This window comes from Rattus norvegicus, chromosome 13 (assembly GCF_021556685.1).
Source record: "Rattus norvegicus strain SHRSP/BbbUtx chromosome 13, alternate assembly SHRSP_T2T, whole genome shotgun sequence".
NCBI lineage: Eukaryota > Metazoa > Chordata > Mammalia > Rodentia > Muridae > Rattus > Rattus norvegicus.
The window spans coordinates 66,693,808-66,713,760 of NC_141546.1; the positions used below are offsets into that span (position 1 = coordinate 66,693,808).

At 44.7% G+C, this 19,953-nt stretch overlaps 1 protein-coding gene across 6 annotated transcripts in view; it reads right to left on the reverse strand.

Annotated features, from left to right (window-relative positions):
• Window positions 1-19,953, reverse strand: part of C13h1orf21 (similar to human chromosome 1 open reading frame 21) — a 217,115-nt gene that overhangs the window by 134,947 nt on the left and 62,215 nt on the right. For 2 of the 6 annotated variants that reach the window (XM_087580172.1, XM_087580171.1), the window contains exon 1: window positions 17,067-17,644. The gene's annotated coding sequence lies outside the window, so the exon portion shown is untranslated. 6 annotated transcript variants of the gene reach the window in all.

The window sequence follows — 19,953 nt, forward strand, 5'->3', positions numbered from 1 at the left end:
CTTACTTCACTGTGTCTTGGGTCTCGTCTGTACTCTGGAATCAGGCCTTGGGAATGCAGAGAAGAGCAGAGATGGCCTTCGGCAAATACCAAAGATGGCCCCCGGTGAGAAGAAACCAACCACTAAGTACCTATTGTCCACACTATCAGTGGCACGTTGAGGAGCTTAAGAACAGAGGCAAAAGGAAGGAAAGAAACAGAAGAAGGGAGTTAAGTCATGCAAGGTTATGGGTTTTAGTAACAAGAGGTTAGCAGGCCAATCTAAAGGAAGGTAAGGTGGGAGAGGGTTCTTTCCGCAAAAGGAGAAGCGCGTGGTCCTTGTGCAGCACAAATTAAAAGCCTTGAGCAGTGCCCGGTGTTTCTGCTGTGCTCGGGTACTCTCTGTGTCGCTCTCTATAGACATGGGCTGTGTGCGAACACATTGGAGGGCAGGAAGCTATACTTGGTCTCAGCTCCAAGGAACACGAAACTCACCAGCTTCTGTATGCTTCCCCCTCGCCAGGGAGATTTCCAAGATTACAACCTGTCCTGATAATTTCCCTCCGTATTCGGTCCCCCATGCTGGCAGGCCAACGGTTGATAAAGGGCGGATGGACGAAGTGTCTTGGAAATGAATCTCTCTCCAGAGAAATTCGGCACACATGGGAGGATGCTATTAAGGAAGGGAGCTGCCTTCAGCCTCATGTCTTAATTTACCTTCCTGGACAGTGGCATCTTTACTACGGCACCAATAATCCAAGTTCAGAATGTTCATTTAGGCCAGCACTAGAGAACTTTAAATGTATCCCCCCAAAAAGACAGAAAAGGAATAATGGCAGAATTTTCAAAGCTTTTGGTACCCGGATGTTGACCCTAATCTGCTCTGGGGACGTGTGCAATTTACTTATTTTGACAGTATTTTTTTTTTTTTTTGACAACCTGCTTTCTACTTTTCACTAGGGTTTGGAGATTTAAACTAAAATAGCTCCCCAGCTCCGCCCATCCCTCCCCATGTGAACACAGCTGCATGCATGTCCCCATTTATCGGAATCAATACATGGCCCTCAGCACTACCAATGGACCTATCTGATAGAATCCGATAGAGCCATATAAGGACAAGGCCTTTCAGAAGTTGGATTGATAAATATCATTTCAGGTCAGGTCACAAAACCCAGACCCTTCAGTCTAAGTTGGACTGTTTGTTTGTTTGTTTGTTTGTTTGTTTGTTTGTTTGTAAGCATCTCCATTTTTCCTCATATTGTTCTAAAGAAAAGCATAAGGCTTCGGGAAACCTCACTGATTCTGCAGCACTCAGCCAAAAAGCCATTCTGTGTAATCACTGCTCTAAGAAGCTTGGAGACCAGATCCAAGAGAACAAGACAAAGTCAGCACAGTGAGAGCCATGCCCTAGAGTGGGTCAGCTGGCCCTGCCACTGCCACATTTAACCTTAACTCTGGACAGAAGGGTCTCTTCACTGCACCTACAGTTAGTCTTTGTCACTGGAGTCTGAGTGGACAAACAGAAATGATGCTCCTCCCGCAGCCTTGGTGTTCTTATCTGGCCGCAGAAATTCTATTAAAGAATACATGGGGTTAAAGGTCTCAAGCTATGATGACCTTGTAGACGTTTCTACAAATTGCGACTGACTAAAATAATTATTCTGAACCAACCCAGTGTTCCCTACTTGAAGTCATATTGTTCGTGAACACGGTGTTCTCACCTACTTGTCCACAGCATGCACTCAGAGAAAGAGACCACGTGACAAGTTCGACGGGACTGAGCCACACGGGTTGGAAGGCCCACAGTGCAGCATCAAGACATGCTGGCTACAGGCAGTTCTCACTGGAGGCACGGAGGCTTTATCTGAAACAGCACTGAACACTTGGCTCAGTGGTTAACCTCAGAGAGGTCTTTTAGAAGTGAGAGGAGGATCTGACGACATTCCAGTCCAGCTAGCCCTTGTCCTAGCTGTGTCTGTAAAACCACCAGCGGGAAGCTCACCTGCTGTGGTTATCTATGTCTAAAGGTCACACACACAGGGCAGGCTGTTTATTATGCTGTGCTTATGAGGAATGCCACCACATTGTCCCCTGCTATTGCCAACCCAGGAACAGGCTGGGATAATAAGACAAAATGTAGATCATCTCTGGACCTGGCCTTCAAACTCACGTTTTCACTCTGTTGTACTCCTGTGTTTCTGTTTCGCTTGGCCTGAGAGGGAAAACTGCATAGTCATGTCCAACGGATGTCAGTTTTGAAAGCATCAGAAAACGATTCAAATTTTTACTATGGAGTTTCACAAATCCCTAAATATCTCATCCGTGGACAATGTCATATGGAGATGGGGGTCTACCTACAAAACACTACTGCCCTCATAATGTCTGCCATGACAGTGATAAAATTAAGGCCTTCCTCTGACTTCAAATCCACCAGTACTCACTAATGCTTCCGGGGTAAAAGGCTTTGAGATACTCGGATTTCTAAAGTGAGACACATCTTCAGGCTAATTAAGGTCAGGGTCCTAAAGTTACAAATGAGAGCACTGAACGCTGGGGAATTTAGATTACTAACTCTCGCCCAGACCTGCTAAACCATGACTGCGTCTTCCTACTGCTTCAGCAACTAGCCTAGTCTCACCAAGTACCTTCTCCCTCAGAATTCTGCCCTCCACAAACCACCATTGTAGCCTTCACATTCCCAGGGAAGCATATATGTACCACATCCCATGACTCTGTTCTCTCGCTCATCTAAATTCTTTCTTAGGGCATTAGTTAGTTCGGTGGTGCGCCTTAGACATGGCAGTATAGCAGACACTGTGAGGCAGTAGTGTTTTGAAGGTAGACCCCGTCTCCCTATTTTCCCCGCGACTATGTTGGAAGCTCTGACTATGAGAGAACAGGGAGTCAACAAATCTTCACAGTGCCAAGCTGCTACTCCACCTTGCCTCACCTTGGCCTAACTCCTGGAGGACGTAAACCAACATCTTCAAAAGGCGCTGGAACCACGGATGGTTACCCAACTCAGGGCCCCACCCCACACCAATCACAGTACAAAGTAGCCTTCATGCCCAATCGCCTATCTTATAATTTCCAGAAAGATGCAGTGTAGACTCGATTTCTTGTTTCTTGCTGGGTAGTCCAGGCCAGCCTCAAACTTGTCACCCTCCTGCTTCAGCTTCCTCGGTGCTGGGGTTATGGTCAACAGTCATAACCCATAACGCCTCACACTAACTCCAGCTTCTAACAGAACTTACAACATGTAAAGGTAGAAAGTAAGAGCTAGAGAGACGGCTGGTTCAGTGGCACAGGGCTTCTTGCAAAGGGTCTGAGTTTGGCTGCTAGTACGTAGGGGGATCTGATGACTCTGGCCTCCGAAGGCACCTGCACACACAGTATATATCACACACACACACACACATACATACATATACATACATACATACACACATGCATACATACATAATTAAATGCATCTTTTAAAAAGAGTAAAAATGAACTTCTCCAAGAGAAAGCTTAGATCCTTGCCTTGTGACTTAAAGTTTTCCATACACGTATGCCATTCCTTCTAGCTTTTACTCTGATACAATAGGTAAGCGTGGTGTCTAGCTATGGAATTGTGTGTTCTCACCTGTCCCCTTAAAAACACAACTCCTCCTAAAATCTCTGCCTGCTGTCTAAATCTTCCCACCCTTCAAAGGCCAGCCAGAATACATCTAAGCCACAGCTCTTCCCTTCCCCTATCATTCTCAGCATGGGTCTATGGGACCCACTCAGCATAGGTCTGTGGGACCCCATTCAGCATGGGGCTGCGGGACCAACTCAGGACCCTGCAAGTTGCTGTAAGTCTATACCTATCTTTCCTTTTCCATCTAACTTGGACTACTTGAAGTCTTCTCTCTCTGACATTGGCATTAATATAATTAATATAAAATAATTAATATAATTATTTAGGAAATAATTATACACAGCCTTAGGGAATCACCCATACTGTTGTTTTGCATTGTGAACTTTTGGTGCTGTTTATAAATTTTGAGGGCCAGTTATGCTTCCGATTACTCCAATCTTCTGCAACTCTTTGCAAAAAGTAGGAGTCTAACAATTGTCAACCTTAGATGCTGGTTAGAAGGCAGACATGTATAGGATGGGAAAACAATAGTAATTTTGCCTATTAGAGAAACTTTTATGAAAAGTACAACTAAAAAAATCACTATCCCGGGCTGTTTAAAGAGGTCAAATGTTTGGTAAACGTTGTCTCTGAATAAGGGCTATTTAATTTTTAAAAATTGCTCATATGATTAAAATATCAATAAAAGAGACATTTTAGTGGGAGAAGTAAATAAAAGGAAAAAAATCTAAAAACCCTATATCCCAAATTGATGTTTTTAATCCCATTCTAGGTCAGGAACACTAGATTGCAGCCTCGTCAGCTGGCTCTGGTTACAGGGTTCAAGTTCATAACCGATTGAATGTCTCAGCTCTGTGAAGACAGCCCACCACTCCCTGGGCATAAACAGTAACTTCAAACCAGTCTCCTTCACTGAGCATGCCCAGGACACCTGCCTTAGTTATCTGTTGAGGTGCCGTGTCCAACTATTTCATTTTATTAATTTTGTATCTCACTGTTTATCCAACTATGAACAGCATCTGTTTGCAACCATAAATAACAAATTTGGAGCATAGACGATATGGGGGGCCCAGTTTCTTCAGGGTTCAGTCACCTAGCAACAGAGCCATGAGAGGCTTCTTCCTAAACCGTTCCCATGTCTATGTATACCTGCCTGGCATGGGCTTAGAGAGCCACTGCTCGGGTCAGGTTTGGAACTGACAAATTGATACTGACAGATTAGAAAAACAACTAGAAGGTTACAGAAGCCTTGAAGCCAGCTCCAAAAACCTGAGCATCGGGACTATGAAGAGGGAAAATACACGTGACTTAGGACCAGTTGCCAAATACACTTCTGCCTGGGCACCACTCACACTAATAAGCAGCTAGAAGCTCTTAAAAGCCAGCACCCAACATTTTTATATTCTGGATACCTGCAGGCCGGATATGCCCTTGTAGTGAAAATGAACAAATGAACTCATTACTGCCTACATTCTGACAGATAAAGGGGGCAGGAGAGTGAGAGGAGGGCATTTTAATGCTTTCTTTTAATGAACGGATAAAAGGTGAGTCCTCATCACAAAGATATTTCCAGAAACAATTTAGCCCCTGTCCTCCTCCCTGGGGTTGGTTTGTTTTATTGGCACATCCATCAGACTTTAGAGGGCTCTGGTTTTCTAGTGGTCACTTACAGTTAAGAGCCCTCCACGTCTTACATAATAAAAAGCAGAGACATATTTATTGGTTCTCGTCTTCCCATCCAAAACTGAAGGGAAAATATAAAATAAAGCAACATAACAATGTGGTTTTTAAAAACTTAACAGCTCCAGTGGCAGTAAAATACATAAATAAATCAAATGTGGAAGGCTGTTTCTTCGTATGTCAAAGAGACAGTGGCCTTCACTACAGGATGGCACAGTCATTCGTTTTCCCCCAGTGAAGCAAACAAGTCAAACATGAGGAAGCCAGGAGCTCACCCTTCATCCCTCACGGAGTAATGAGTTCTTTCTAGATTAAAAGCACCCTCCTCCCCTGTTGTCCTCTCAAACACGGATGCACAACGGCATCAGCTGAGCAGTTGGACACCATCAATCTACAAGACAGGAAATGCTGCAGCCAGACCTGCGGCCTTTTTAAACATCAGCTGCCTCCTGTCTACTAGTGACTCTGTTTTGTAATGCAGGAAGGGCTGCCACTGAGACGGGTCACGGGGAAGCAGCAATAACCAGATACAGATCTATAGGTGGCAGGGCCCAAGATACAACTTCTTAAGCTGTGGATCAGAGTCCAACATGGGGTCAAACAATTAAAGCTAGAGGTTCTGAACATACAACACACACGCTTTGTACTACGTGTGCTGTCCATACCATGCAGTGGTAAAAAAAAAAAGCTATGCCTAGAGTGACATAGCTGAGATTAGAGACCACTATCCACTGCAATATTTGATTTATTAACCATTCATATCAAGTCTTCTGCTGTTACAGAAACATTACGGCTTACTTATGGAAGACAAGTATAAAACTGTAGGGGTGTGTATGTGTGTGTTTATGTGTGTGTTCCTGTGCATGCAAGTGTGTGTGTTTGTGTGTGTTTGTGTTCATGTGCAACAAGTGTGTGTGTGTGTGTGTGTGCGTGTGCGTGTGTGTGTGTGTGTGCGTGTGTGTGTGTGTGTGTGTGTGTGTGTGTGTGTGTCTGAGTGTAGACCAGATCAGATTTCAGTGTTAGGTGTTATCTCTACTGAACCTGGAACTTACCAATCAAGCTGGCCAGCAAGCCCCAGGGACCTTCCTGTTTCTGCCACCCCAGTCCTGGGATAATAGGCACACATCACCACACCTGGCTTTGTGTGTGTGTGTGTGTGTGTGTGTGTGTGTGTGTGTGTGTGCTGGAAAGTCTACATTGTGTGACAGCTGCTCTTGGCCGTCAACTTGACACATCTAGGAAAAGGGAATCTCATTTGAAGAACTGACTCCACCAGACTAACCTGGGAACAGTCTGGACATTTTCGTGGTTGCTAATAGATGTACGAAGCCCCGCCCACTGTGAGCAACACCATCCCAAGGCAAGTGAATCTGTGCTATAAAGAAAGGCAGCTGCACTGAGTCTGGGAGCAACCAGTGAGCAGCTTTCCTCCGTGGTTCCTGCTTACCTTCCTGTCCTATCTTCCCTCAATGATGGTCTCTGTTCTACAGGATGAAGTCAACCCTTTCCCCTAAGCCGCCCTTTGCCGTGGTGTTTAGCACACCAACAACAAGACTTTACAGTTGAAGCCATCTTCCCAGCCCTGGAAAACAAAGACTTCAACTATCCTTCCAACCATTATCTCTCAGTGCGCACCAAACTAGCATTCTCAATCTATACTGTGTTAAAATGTCTGAATGCACATGCTGATGTTTGAGTTGCTGACTTACAAAGCATTAAGCAAGCTGGGTCCTGGTGGAGCCTCATCGGAGGATCTCTGAGTTCCAGGCAGCCAAGTTTACATAGTGAGTTCCGGGACAGCCAGGGCTACACAGAGAAACCCTGTTTTGGTTTAGGATTAGAACAGAATTTCCAACAGTTTCCAAAGTAAGTATTTCTAAACATACTTCTGCTGTTTTATACTATGCGATCATGTGATAACATGGCATTCTCAACATTGATAAGATCAAAACAGGCATCACATGTGAAAATGCTGAAGGCCTTCTACATCTGACAAATGCAAACATTCAGCCAAGATTTAACTCTAGGTGAAAATAATCCCAGCAATCTTAGTAAACAAACCTGTGTCAGCTTTAATAAATGGCAAAATTCTATGTCTATCAAAGAACTGTTTTAAAGGACATCTTCTGATGATTTGTCATCAGGAAATGCCCGATAAATGTCTAGTGTGTAGACCTATAAAGTCCTGTCAGAATTTCTTCGTAAAAAGGGTTCAGGAGTGGAGAAAAATTTTAAAAGCTCTGCCTTGGAAATGGAGGCTGAAACTTGCCAAGGTACCAGAGATCAGATGTGAGGATGTGGACTGCTTTAAGGCTCAGAATCTTACATTCAGTTTTGTGGTACCTTCCTTCCCATCAGCTCCATCAATGGAAGCTGGACACCCACACAACTCTGTCGAGAGGATGATATGTTATCAGTGCCTGCTCACTGCCACCAGAAGAGGTGGACCCCACAGAGGGCAGGCCAGTCCAGAACCTGTGTCTCTGAGGCTCTAACCAGAGGTACAAAGAGTGGAGTGAATGCCGTGGACGTTCCGGGTCACAGCAGGAAGTGAGGTGAGGATATCAGACTATTCCCAGCAGCAATGCCCAGTGACAGCAGGTAATCACACCACAGCTGGGGACAGGGAAAGACATCGGTCCTTCCTCAGTGTCCCATGGTGATGGGCAACAAACTCAAGTTTATGCAACACCCCATCACGCACTCACGCGGTGTCTTTAGCACCAACACCAAGTCAGTCTGTCAGGCTCATTCAGACAACTTGGAGGACAAATAACAGATGGTTCTAGATGCCAAGGAAGCTAACCCAGACCTGGGTGTCCAGGCTAAATGAGGAGATGGTGGCTTCCAAGGAGTCGTTACCTCAATGTGATCTCTGCAGGAGAGTAACAGTGTGTGTGTGTGTGTGTGTGTGTGTGTGTGTGTGTGTGTGTGTGTGTGTGTGTTTTAAGAGTATTAGATAATAGTCAATGGCATTTATAACCTCTTTCACCTTGGTTTCTCCTATTAGCACACACAAGTCAGTTTCTTTCTTTTTATCTTATTTTGGTAGCAGTGCCAGCATGGAAGTCTCCTGGTCAGTTTGATTTCAACTTAGGACAAACCTAGGCACACCTGGGATGGCAGAACCTCAACTGAGAAAACGCCCCCACTAGATGGCCTGTAGGCAAGGCTGTGGTGTGTTTTCTAGATTAATGATTGGTGGTGGTGAGCTTAGCTCACTGCAGGCTATGCTGGCCTGGGATGTGGTTGCCGTGGGCGCTATAAGAAAGCAGCCTCAGCAAGCCACGAGGAGCAAGCCAGTAAACAGTGCCCCGTGGCTTCGGTTTCAGTTCCTGCCTTGGGGTTCCTGCTCTAAGTTTCTGCCAGGACTTCCCCAGGTGGCAGAACATGATCTGAGAGTTTTTAAGTTGAAATAAACCCTTTTCTCCCCAGTTGCTCTTGGTCATGGTGTTGCTCTCATTGCAGTAGAAACCCCAACTAAGACAGGACTGCAGGGATTTACACGTGTTATGTATGTACCCCACCACTGAGCAACATCCCCAGTCTCAACCCAACTCCATTCAGTGTCCTCTGAAGCTGCACAAGGTCGGTGACGTCCCAGCCACACAGGGATCATGAGCCACCCTGCAACTGCAGGGGGCAGAACGAGTGCTGGTACCTGGGGCTCCCCGAGTGACCTCCTTCCTCTCACTCAGCTCTACTTAACTACTCTTCCGATCACCACGCACAAGACGATCCTGAATTAAATCTGTGACGAAGTCTCTATAGAGAACTGATAATGGTTTCTATCCACAGTGAAGCTGTTTTCTCCCAGGGCACTTCCTGCCTTTGCAGCACCCCCCCCCACCCCCGGTCTAGATAGGGCCAAGTGGAGAGTTCTAGTAGGGAAAGTCTGAAACACAAAAAAGCTGGAGAGTAAAGGGGTAAAAAAAAAATATAGCTATGTGTTAAGGGGTCATGGGAGGCAGAGAAAACTGGGAGCAGCCAGAGGAAGCACTGGGAGAAATAGAGAGACGGGAATGGATGCTCTGTTTCCCTGCCAGGTCACGTCTTCTTTCTTCTTTCTTTTTCATACCGGGTCCCAGTGTAGTACAGCTGACCTAGAACTCACTATACCCCAAGCTTCCCTTAAACTCATGGCAATCCTCCTGCCCCAGCCTTCAGTGTAGTGGGATTATAATTATGAAACACTGTAAGCTACTCACTTCCACCTCTTATGTTCAGGGCGAAGCATCTGGTTTGTGGGAAGCCTCAATTACCTCTACCCTTGCAAAGTATCCACAGCCCCTCACAGGGTGTAGTCACAGCCCCTCACAGGGTGTATCTATGGGCCCTCATGGGGTATAGTCACAGGCCCTCACAGAGTATATCCACAGCCCTTCACAGGGTATATTTACAACCCTTCACAACCCTCACAACCCCTCACAGGGTGTATCCACAGCCCCTCACAGGGTATAGTCATAGCCCTTCTGTAACTCTCCCCACTCCTTTCTTAAGTGTCTGTCGAGTCAGCCAAGGATGAGGGACAAATGGAAGCCAGCACTCTCCCCTCACTATTAGATGACTCCTTGTACTGTGACTGGGCGTGGTGTCCAGAGCATGCTTCCTGAGTACAGATAAAGCTAAAAATGTAGACAGTGTCGATAAACAGAGACAGGCTATAACGATCCCGAGGCAGCTCTGGGATCTTAAGCCAATGCACGGTGCAAGGAACACCAATAAAATCTCTTTTATGGGAAATTGAGGGAGTCATTCATTCACAGGAAAATAAAGGAGAAAGTCGCATGCTGTTTCAATGTTCTGTGAGACCAAATTAGGCACTTTACCACCGGTGCCAGTTCCTTAAGAGTACAAATTCAATACTTGACAGTGTTTGCTCTAAAAGCATGTAAGCAAGACAGAACAGCATGACAGAGTTTGGGGGCTGGAAAGATAGCTCAGTGGTGTGGGGACTGCTTTGCTCTCACGGGGACCTGAGCCCAATGCAATTTTTTTTTAAAGAAACAGACTTAGCTTCTACCCTCTCCAGAAGGGAAGAAAAGACATGATTAGAGAAATAATTATTTTTGAGAGAGTTATGAACCCCTTCCTTGGAGTTTGGCTGCTCAGTAACTAGACTGCTCTGCAGAGCATTGGATTCAGCCAGTGAGGGTGAGGGAAGCCGACGTGGGGCTTAGCACTCTGAAACTGACACACGGAAGCAGACATACAAACAGACACACTGAAAGCAGCCAAGGAAGACTTCAGCCTGAAAACTACCCCCAGGTTGCTTTCTAAAGACCCAAACTTTCCTCACGGAAAATTACCTCTACAATACAGAAATGTAGTAACACACAAATACCACCCTGACTTCCAGCCATATCAACTTGCGAGCTTTTGTGCGAGCATTAATCTCTTACGGTTTCGACACAACGCCTTTCACCACTGTGTTCTTTCCTGACACAAATTTCAGTGCTCAGACGCTGAATTAGTTTGACTCTCTCAAGTTCCTTTTATGGCATACATTTAGCAATGAATTAAAATTAACTTTCGTTAGGAGAAAAATCTCCCAAATCTCTTGTGATAACTGGCGGCGAGCCAGACCGTTGTAAAAGTCAGACTTGGTATAAACGAATGCAGACGTTAAATTGAATTGTTGTGGGGTTGCTTCAGATTACAGCAAACTCAACAGCATATCCATTTACTTTAGTGCACACAGGCCAGGCATGAGACGCTGTTTTTATTGTCGAGATCTTTAATTACACACGTTAACTTCTTTAGAGTAGACTCCTCTAATCTGCTTTAGCCAAGGGAACCCAGCACAGCCAAACAACCCACAATGAGATTGTGATAAACCTTCTCGTAGCTCCTAGTTGACCTCCTGAGGAGAAGCACATGCTGCAGAAGACAGGCTGAAATGTTGCTCGCAGCCCCATAACTCACCAAGCATCCAGGAGACCCAGGGTTTGATGTCCAGCGGACACTTCCCCCACCCCCTGCACCCAAGCTGAACAAAGCAATAGGAACCTCAGGAACAACCCTTACAAGAGAAAACAGCCGTTCCCCCTCCATGATCAGCAACCTCTGCTCTGGTTTCCAGCAAGAACAGGACTCCTTTAAGCATACCCGCTTTTAGCATGGGACACTCACTCCTCACCTACAGACAGACAAACTGGACAGAGGACCGAACCTAGAAAGAGCTAATCTCTTTAAACCTGTTTCATCTCCCACAAAATAGGTAAATTAGCATTGACCTTGTTGGGTCCTTCTGGGATCCATACCTGAAGCAAAGTACCCAAAGCAAAAAGTGCATTACTGGGACCTTAGTAGATCTTTTACAGGGGGTAAGGATCACTAAAAAAAAGTGCTAAGTGCCTCTCTATGAGGAAGTGCACACACCCTTCAGTGGTAAAAAGGACTATTGCTGCCTTGGTGAAGTTTATACTAAGTGTTACTCCCAGAAAGGTGTCTCAGGACACTCAAAATTGATGCAAGCTCATTTTATCTTTACCTGTGCTAAAGCCCGTAGCCAATCAGATGGAGGAAAGAGAAGGTGGATGCAAGCGTGACAGAGGTTGGCACGTTACCCATGAAAGTGGCCTGGATGAGACACAAGCATATGCGAGAGTCCACAAGGGCTTAGTCACACGTGCAGTGCAGTGGCAGTACATGGGCAGAGCTCCAAGCCCATGTGTCTCCACTGCTGTGATAAAACATGAGCAAAAGCAACTCGAGGACAACTTTTTGTCATCTCATATTTCCAGGTAATAGTCTGTCACTGAAGTGAGTATGGGCAGGAACCCAAGGCAGGGACTGAAGTAGAAACCATGGAACACTGTTCCTGCTTACTGGTTTGTTCTTCATATAAGACTCAAAATCGGGGTTGGGGATTTGGCTCAGTGGTAGAGCGCTTACCTAGGAAGCGCAAGGTCCTGGGTTCGGTCCCCAGCCCCGGAAAAAAAAAAAAAAAAAAAAAAGACTCAAAATCACCTGCTCAGTGTTGGTACCACCCACAGTAAGCTGAGCCCTCCCACATTAATCATTAATCAAGAAAATGCTTGCTAGACGTGCCCACAGGCCAGTCTTATGGAGGCATTTTCTCGAGCAGGAGTTTCTCTTCCCAAATGACTCTGAATTATGTCAAATTGACACAGACCTCACCAGAATATCATGATAGTATATTCATAGACATCAGACTGCCTGCAACCTGTTGAGTCTGCTTAAGAAGTAGAGAGAAAGAAAATCTAGGTTAAAAAAATATTTCAAGTTTGGCGTAGTTGCACACACCTTTGATCTCAGCACTCAGGAGGCAGAGGCAGGAGGATCTCTGGTCTACTACTGAGTCTCAGGTGAGCTAAGGCTTCAGAGTGAAACCCCATCAAAATCAAAGAAACAAAAAGAGAATAATATAAAGAAAGAAAAGGAGGAATGTTTCTATCCAACTGTTAGCCTAAACTTCCTTCAGCTAGGATCAGGTCTCCTCCCTCTGGATGTTCATAGTATTTTCCTTCTGTCTGTCTCACCAGGTCAGTGCGGTCTGTCTGTCTGTTAGTCCATGTACTACACAGCCTATGCCTCTAGAAGGCAGGTCTACTTACGTTGGTTCATTATTTGTCAATCATACTAACTTTCCTCTCAAGATGAAGGATGTAATTCTAGTCAACTATGTCCTGAATACCTTCCTTCCTTCCTTCAAGTAAGAATTTCCAGAATGTTCTAAGATCTTTATTACTGCACACAAGGCAACATTGTCTTGTGAAGAATTTGCTTACAACTCTAAAATATAAAGGGTGGTGTTATTGTACCTATGGTCATGGGAGAAAGTTGATCCCAATGATCCTTTGACAACTCTCCAGAAGGGTACTCCAGACAATTTTCTGTCTTAGCTAGGCCTTTAACTCCTTGATTTTCCTCAGTCCACATTCATTATTAGACTAGCATAGCATACCCAAACTTATACAGAGGTCTATATTATGATCTGACTCCAGTGGAGCAATTTTCAGAGAGCAAAAGGCGAGTGATGAGAAACTTGCAACGCAAACTGGATCCTAAATTCTTATCGTCATATCCACATATTAGCGAAGCCCTCAGCCTTCATCAGAGAAACTTCATTTGCTGCGGATGGTGGCTAATACAGAGACCTACAACTGATAAAGGCTGAGAATAGGACCTGTGAAGTCCTCAGGCATAGAACATGGAGCCTTCTCCTCAGACTCGGGGGTCAGTGCAGAAAATGAGGTAGAGAGAATGCAGGAGCCAGACGCTGGGGAAGGTTCTAGAAAGCAGGGCTTCTAGATATGACATGGCTGATGCAACTGTGAACTGACAAAGCTATGGCGACCTGCACGAGACCTGCGCAGGACTAGGCCAGGCAGCATCTCATCCTGGGAGAAGGGACCATGCTACCCACCATCACCAAGAAACCATATAAAGTTAATGTGGCTGGTGGCTGGTGAAAAGAGTGTCACTCTCTTCCGTGGTGCAGACACTGATGAACTGACCATCCACCCATGCTTATATGGGCAACAGTAAGTAAATTCAGTGGGTCACATGCACAAAAGACCATGAAAGTAGGAGGCAGACTTGTTGGGAAGATGAGACAGGGCAATATCCAGTATCTACACAAATGAAAATACCTAAGACTGGGAACGAACAACTCAAAAAGAACACCATAGCAGAGAACAAACAAACAAAAACAGAAACCAAAAAAAAGAACCAAATATTCTGATTTTTCAACAGAGGGAAATGGATCTATTTCCAGACTTATTTCCAGAGCACATAGGAAGAGCCAGCAGATATGTGAAAAGGTCCTGGCATTCCTGGTCACTGGGAAATGTCCAAGAAAACCACAATGAGATAATCACCACATCTGCTAGGATGGCCATTTCTAAAAGATAACAAAGCAACATGTGTCGGTGAGAAGGTAGAGAAATTGGAACATTGTGCACTGCTGGAGGGAACGCAACTCTACAGCTCTGTTGAGAAACAGCACGGATGGTTCTCAAAGAATCAATACTAGAACCACCACACGCTCTAGCAATCCTTCTCAACGTGTGCTCCAAGGCAGCAGAATGAGGCCTTCACAGAGATGGCGGCACTCTCATGCTTCCCGCAGCATGGTTCACAGAGCCATATTATAGAAAAAGAGAGAAAATCAACTGTCTGAGAATGCACGAATAAAGAGGTACTCTTAAATAGAGTCTTATTACGTCTTATAAAAGACCTCACATGTACAAAGATATGCAGTAGATTGGGTGGTCTCAAGCTAAGAGAAATAAGCTTAACCCAGAAAGGCAAATACTGTATGGCCTCTTAAATACTGTGTGCCTTTCACAGCAATTGGGACGTATGTTTAAAATAAAGGAAAATACTCAGAAACAGGGGCCAGAATAGTGATTACCAGAAAGACCTGTGGGTTTGGAAGGAAGTGGCTCAAGGGCCGCAACCATGGAGGGTAAGTAAATTACATGTGCATTTTACACAGGAAAGTTGCTGACTGTAGAGTTCTGGTGCTGTTGCCAAACATACCTACACACATGTACACACACGTGCATACACACACACAACACATACACACACCACACACACACAAAACACACACACACAAAACACACACACAACATACACATACACAAAACACATATACACAAAACACACATACACACACATCATGCACACATACACAAAAACATACATACGTGCCCACCTTTTAGAAGGGACCTTGGTAAGAAAGTATCTAGATGTGTTACTTTGAATGTTGTGTCACTTCATTAGGCATACACATATCAAAACATCATGCTATACACTCTAAACAAAATAAAAACCCTGTGAATACAGTAAGATTAAATTAACAGAAAACTAAGTATCAGAGGAAAGGCTACAAGGTATGTCTCCATGGAGTCAGAAAAATTCTGCAGAGATCCTTAGGTTTGTGATGGGGCATGGAGAATTTTAGCATTATAAAATTCAAATCTTGTGTCTGGGCCACCACACTTGCTCCCAAAGAGGAATGAGAAACAGAAGTGTCATAAAAGAACATGAGAGAAACATATCCTTCCTGAGGATCAAGTTTCTATACCTCAAAATTAAGTCAGACCATCTGTAACCTACTGGCTCTGATGCGCTATCTTGGTGAATCAGAAAGCAAACGCAAGCAGCAGGTTTGAAAAGGAAAGCAGGTGTCAACACGGACATCTTACACAGACAGGAGCGGGGTCTCAGCACATGCAATACTCATCTCTACGCAGAAGAACTGACAGCTTCTTGCTGTGTCTGATCCCAGAGGTGACTTCTCAAACCCGGACACTGAAAGCCAAAAGTGGCCAGGAGCTGGATGGTGTCACCTGCCCTCAATCCCAGCACTTGGGAGACAAAGACAGAGGTAGATGGATCTTTGAGATCAAGATCAGGGAGAGTTCCAGGACACAGAGAAACCCTGCCTAAAAAAAAAAAAAAAAACAAAAAAAAACAAAAAAAAAAAAAACCCAAACAAACAAAACCCCCCACAGTGGACAACACTCCTAAGATCCTTAGTCACGGCACTACTCAGTCACTCATACATAACCTCACTCGGCAGACACTCATTCACGGACTGATATGTGTAGGTTTTGTAGATGCTGGAAACAGAACAGACATCTCAGTAGCTATGTAGTAAATCTTAACATCAGCAAGCATGTGTGATACTGTGCCCACTGCTGTCCCCAAAGGGAGAGGGGATTACTGCCCAAAGGATACACTGATTCCAGTTGCAGGGTGCAAGGAGCACCACTGTGTCACATCCACTTTCTATGTCTGTTTCCCAAGGTGTGATCTGGGGACCAACAAGACCCAGAGAGAGATTATTTCAGGAACACAGATTCGGGCCCTTACCCGGGACTCGGAATCCGACTGCTAAAAACCTCGTATGCACACTGGAGGTGCAGACGCACTGCTGGAACTGGGTTTATTTATAAGCTCAACTGCTAGACAGCTCACCCAGCAAGTGGTAAGGCAGACATCTAAGGCTCTTTCCAAACGTCTGGTAGAGCCAGGGTCTGAGGACTTGACTTTGGTGAGGTTAAACAGCAATGGAACACTACTGTCTCTGTAACACGGCTTAATTCTGGTTAGGCTCACAGTATTTATTCTCTCTGAAGGCATCTGAAACTTAAATAAATGGAGCCAATTTCTAGAAAAGAAAGGTAACTTGAAAAACACCCCCTACCAATGCAATCACCCAAGATCAGCTCCACATCTCTTATCTAAGCCATCACAACATGGCAATGCCAACGCCCTGGAGGGGGCCCAGAAGCCCTTAACACACACCAGGTCATAAAGTTGGAGACTCACCTACCCATATCTTCAGCGTCTTTAACAACAGAACTTGGAGAAACTCAAAACGCAGATGTCAGAGCAGATCTATTATTAGATACCCACGGCCCATCACACCCCATTAAACTTTAATTCCCACTTTCAAAATCTAGACTGTTTTGAAACAAGGACATAATTTATTTAAGATTCTTTATGTAAGAGAAAATATGCACCGTTCCCCATTTCCTCCAAAGAACGCAATCCTTTCTGAGACCAGTGTTGTGCTTGCTCGGGACCAATGTCTTCTAAGAAATTTAGGGAAATCAAATCGCTGTTCCAGGTTCCTGTTCACAGAGCCTGCCTCTCCCATAAGCTTGTGATGGTGGGTTATGCTGCCAGCTGCTGCTCCCCGGCTGCTGTTGGACCATTAAACTTGCATCTAAGAATCTGCGACTACAATTACTGATTCTACTTATACCCATCCTGACAACAGAACATAGAAAAGAACGTACCTATTTGTCTCAAGCATGGCGTAGTAAAGTAGGTAAAAGCTGGGTCATCTGAACCATTCCCATCCATTCCTTCAGCTCGCAGCTTCAGCAACTAAAAGGGCTAACCTTCAAACATGAAAAATTCTTTACTGTGTTTCCAAAAGAAATGGATTTCACTCTGTGTGTGTGTGTGTGTGTGTGTGTGTGTGTGTGTGTATACCTATCTGTCCGTGTGTCTATGTGTGTACCTGTCTGTGTGTCTGTGTGTATCTGTCTGTGTGTCTGTGGGTGTACCTATCTGTATGTATGTGTTTACCTACCTTGTGTGTGTGTCTACTCATCTGTCTGTCTCTGTGTGTGTCTGTCTGTCTGTGTATACCTATCTATGTGTGTGTATGCATCTACCTATCTGTCTGTCTGTGTGTGTCTGTCTCTCTGTGTATATCTATCTATCTATGTGTGTGTATGTATCTACCTATCTGTGTGTCTGTGTGTGTCTATCTGTGTATACCTATGTCTATGTGTCTGTGTGTGTGCCTGCCTGTCTGTCTGTATACCTGTCTGTATGTGTATCAATAGCTTCTAGAGACAGCTGTCCACTCAGGAAAAGTCTTTGTGCTTCCTTCTAAGTGACTTTCACAGGAAGCCAGTGAAAGCTTTTAAGGTACAAACAATGGAGACGGGGCAAAGCTACTACATTTTTTAAAGGCCTTAAAAAATCCCCCATCAAACAGGCAGTTTCCAGTTGAAACCGCCGGGTCACAGAAAGGCGGTGCTCCAAGAGAGTCAAGGAGGGAATAAACAAGGAAGACAGCACATGGAATCTGTTCCTGCCCTAGAGAACACAATTTCACCGACTCTGTGTGGTATGGTAAACAAAGGGATTCACAGAACTTTTCCATGGCGTTTATTGATTAAAAAGATTAACCAAAGCTTGCTTTGAGATGTCTGTCAGTCACAAAGGAACACGGTGAAAACCAGTGAACGTGGTGGTCGCGATGCCTCTCTTGGCAATGATGGGGGTCACGCTGCTATTGCATGAGCTAAATGTCACATGACCTTGTCGCAAACAGAGGTCATTTCTAGAGCAATTCCTAAGTCTGCTGTCTGTTACAAACAAGACAGACCTAGAGCCTCTGTAAGTGACCTCGCCAATGAGAGGAGAGGTCGGAGCATCCCCAGCGACGACTCCACTTAGGACAGAGGTGGGTAATCACTGTATCTCCAGGTCTGGGCTGTGATCTTAGTCCTCAGGTGAGGTAGGTGAGGTAAGCAGACTGCCTTGAATTTGATGCCAGCCCAAACTACAGCCTGAGACTCTTTCAAAACAAAGCATTAAGTCCTGCCTAGGAGACACGGCAGTAACATGCCATCCTCCTTTCCATCACGGTTCTACTGTCTGCTACCTTCTCAATAATAAGATCCAGAACTTTCTATGAAGAGTATTCCTCCAGAGTGCTGCTCCATATGTCACCAAAGGAGAAATTCACCTAAGTGTCTGGCCTTGGCTTTGCTTGTGATTTCAATGCCACAAAACATTTGCCTTGAAGGGGCAGCGAGAGATCATTCGGGGACTCATTAGCACGCTTGTGTCCGACAGCAAACTAAATGTTAACATTTATTTCTAAAATCAAAACAATTTACATCGGCTGTAATCAGTCGGTGAAGCAATTGCCCGCCCAGTTTATAAACAAGGGAAGCTCGAGTATTCTAATGCCCAGTTTTCACTCCTGCCCTCTCTGTGAACTTGCAGCAAAAGAGGCCTTCAATGCGCCCAATACTCACAGGGAGGAAATTACACAACGAGCTTTAAAAGAATAATAATTCTTTTGAGACACGGCTGTGGAGCTGAAGCTGGTTTTGAACTCAGGATCCTCCCAGATGCAGGGAATGACAGGCACGTGCCGCCAGACCCCACACAATTGTGTTTGCCGCATGCTTTGCAGCTATGCTTTCTAGATCTCTGGGAAAACCTTTTGGTAGCAAGAATTTTGGTTTCTTTAAAAAAAAAAAAAAACCCAGAAGTACTGTGAGAATATGTTTTCATTTTAATCCTAGATGTGGTCACATGGGGCTGCTTCTTAGCAGGTGACTACGATTTGCCTTGGGCTCTAGCAGGGGCGTGGTTTTGCCAGCTGCAGATAGTTTCCGTGAGTGTGTGATGCTTGGAATTTTGGGGGACTTTTCAGAGACGCCAGGGCCCTGAGAAAAGGGGCTGACTGGCCAGTTGGTAGCTGGATGTTGTCGGCTGTGGTTTGTCAAGTAGTTGCGTGCAAGACAGGAAGAAGAAATTAGATATGCTGACAGTGAAGATCAAGCTTGCACCAAGGAACGCAATGCTACTTACCAGCAGCAGGAAAGAAATCTTCCTGCTATTGGTGCCCCCTTCCCCCTCTATCCTTTTTCCTCTCCTACCTTAGGGGGTTAAAAGTGTGGAAGAGAAGAAAGGTAGAAAAAGGTGAAAGAAAAAAGAACACACAAAGTAACCAAAAGTCCAGCTACACCCTTTCTTTTTTTCTCTCACTCCTCAGAGCCACAAAATATTAAGCAAATGTTGATAGACAGGTTGAAATTAAAACCAATGTTCAAAATTGAATTTAAAAAATACTTAAAATTATACTTAACGTATATGTACTTGCATAAAACTGTCCTTATATTACATAGTACCAAAAAGTGAATAAATATCTAATATCTAAGATTTATTTACTTTTCAATTATGTGTTTGTGCGTGTGCGCAGGTGCCTGCAGAGGCCAGAAGAGGGTGTTGGATCCTATGGGGGTGTAGTTACAGGCAGCTGTGAGCCACCCTAAATGAGTGCTCATTATAAGGATTAAAATAACTCATTAGCTGGAAAAAAAAATGGTTCTGATCTATCCTGACCTTTCTAAAACTTTTTGTGAACATTGA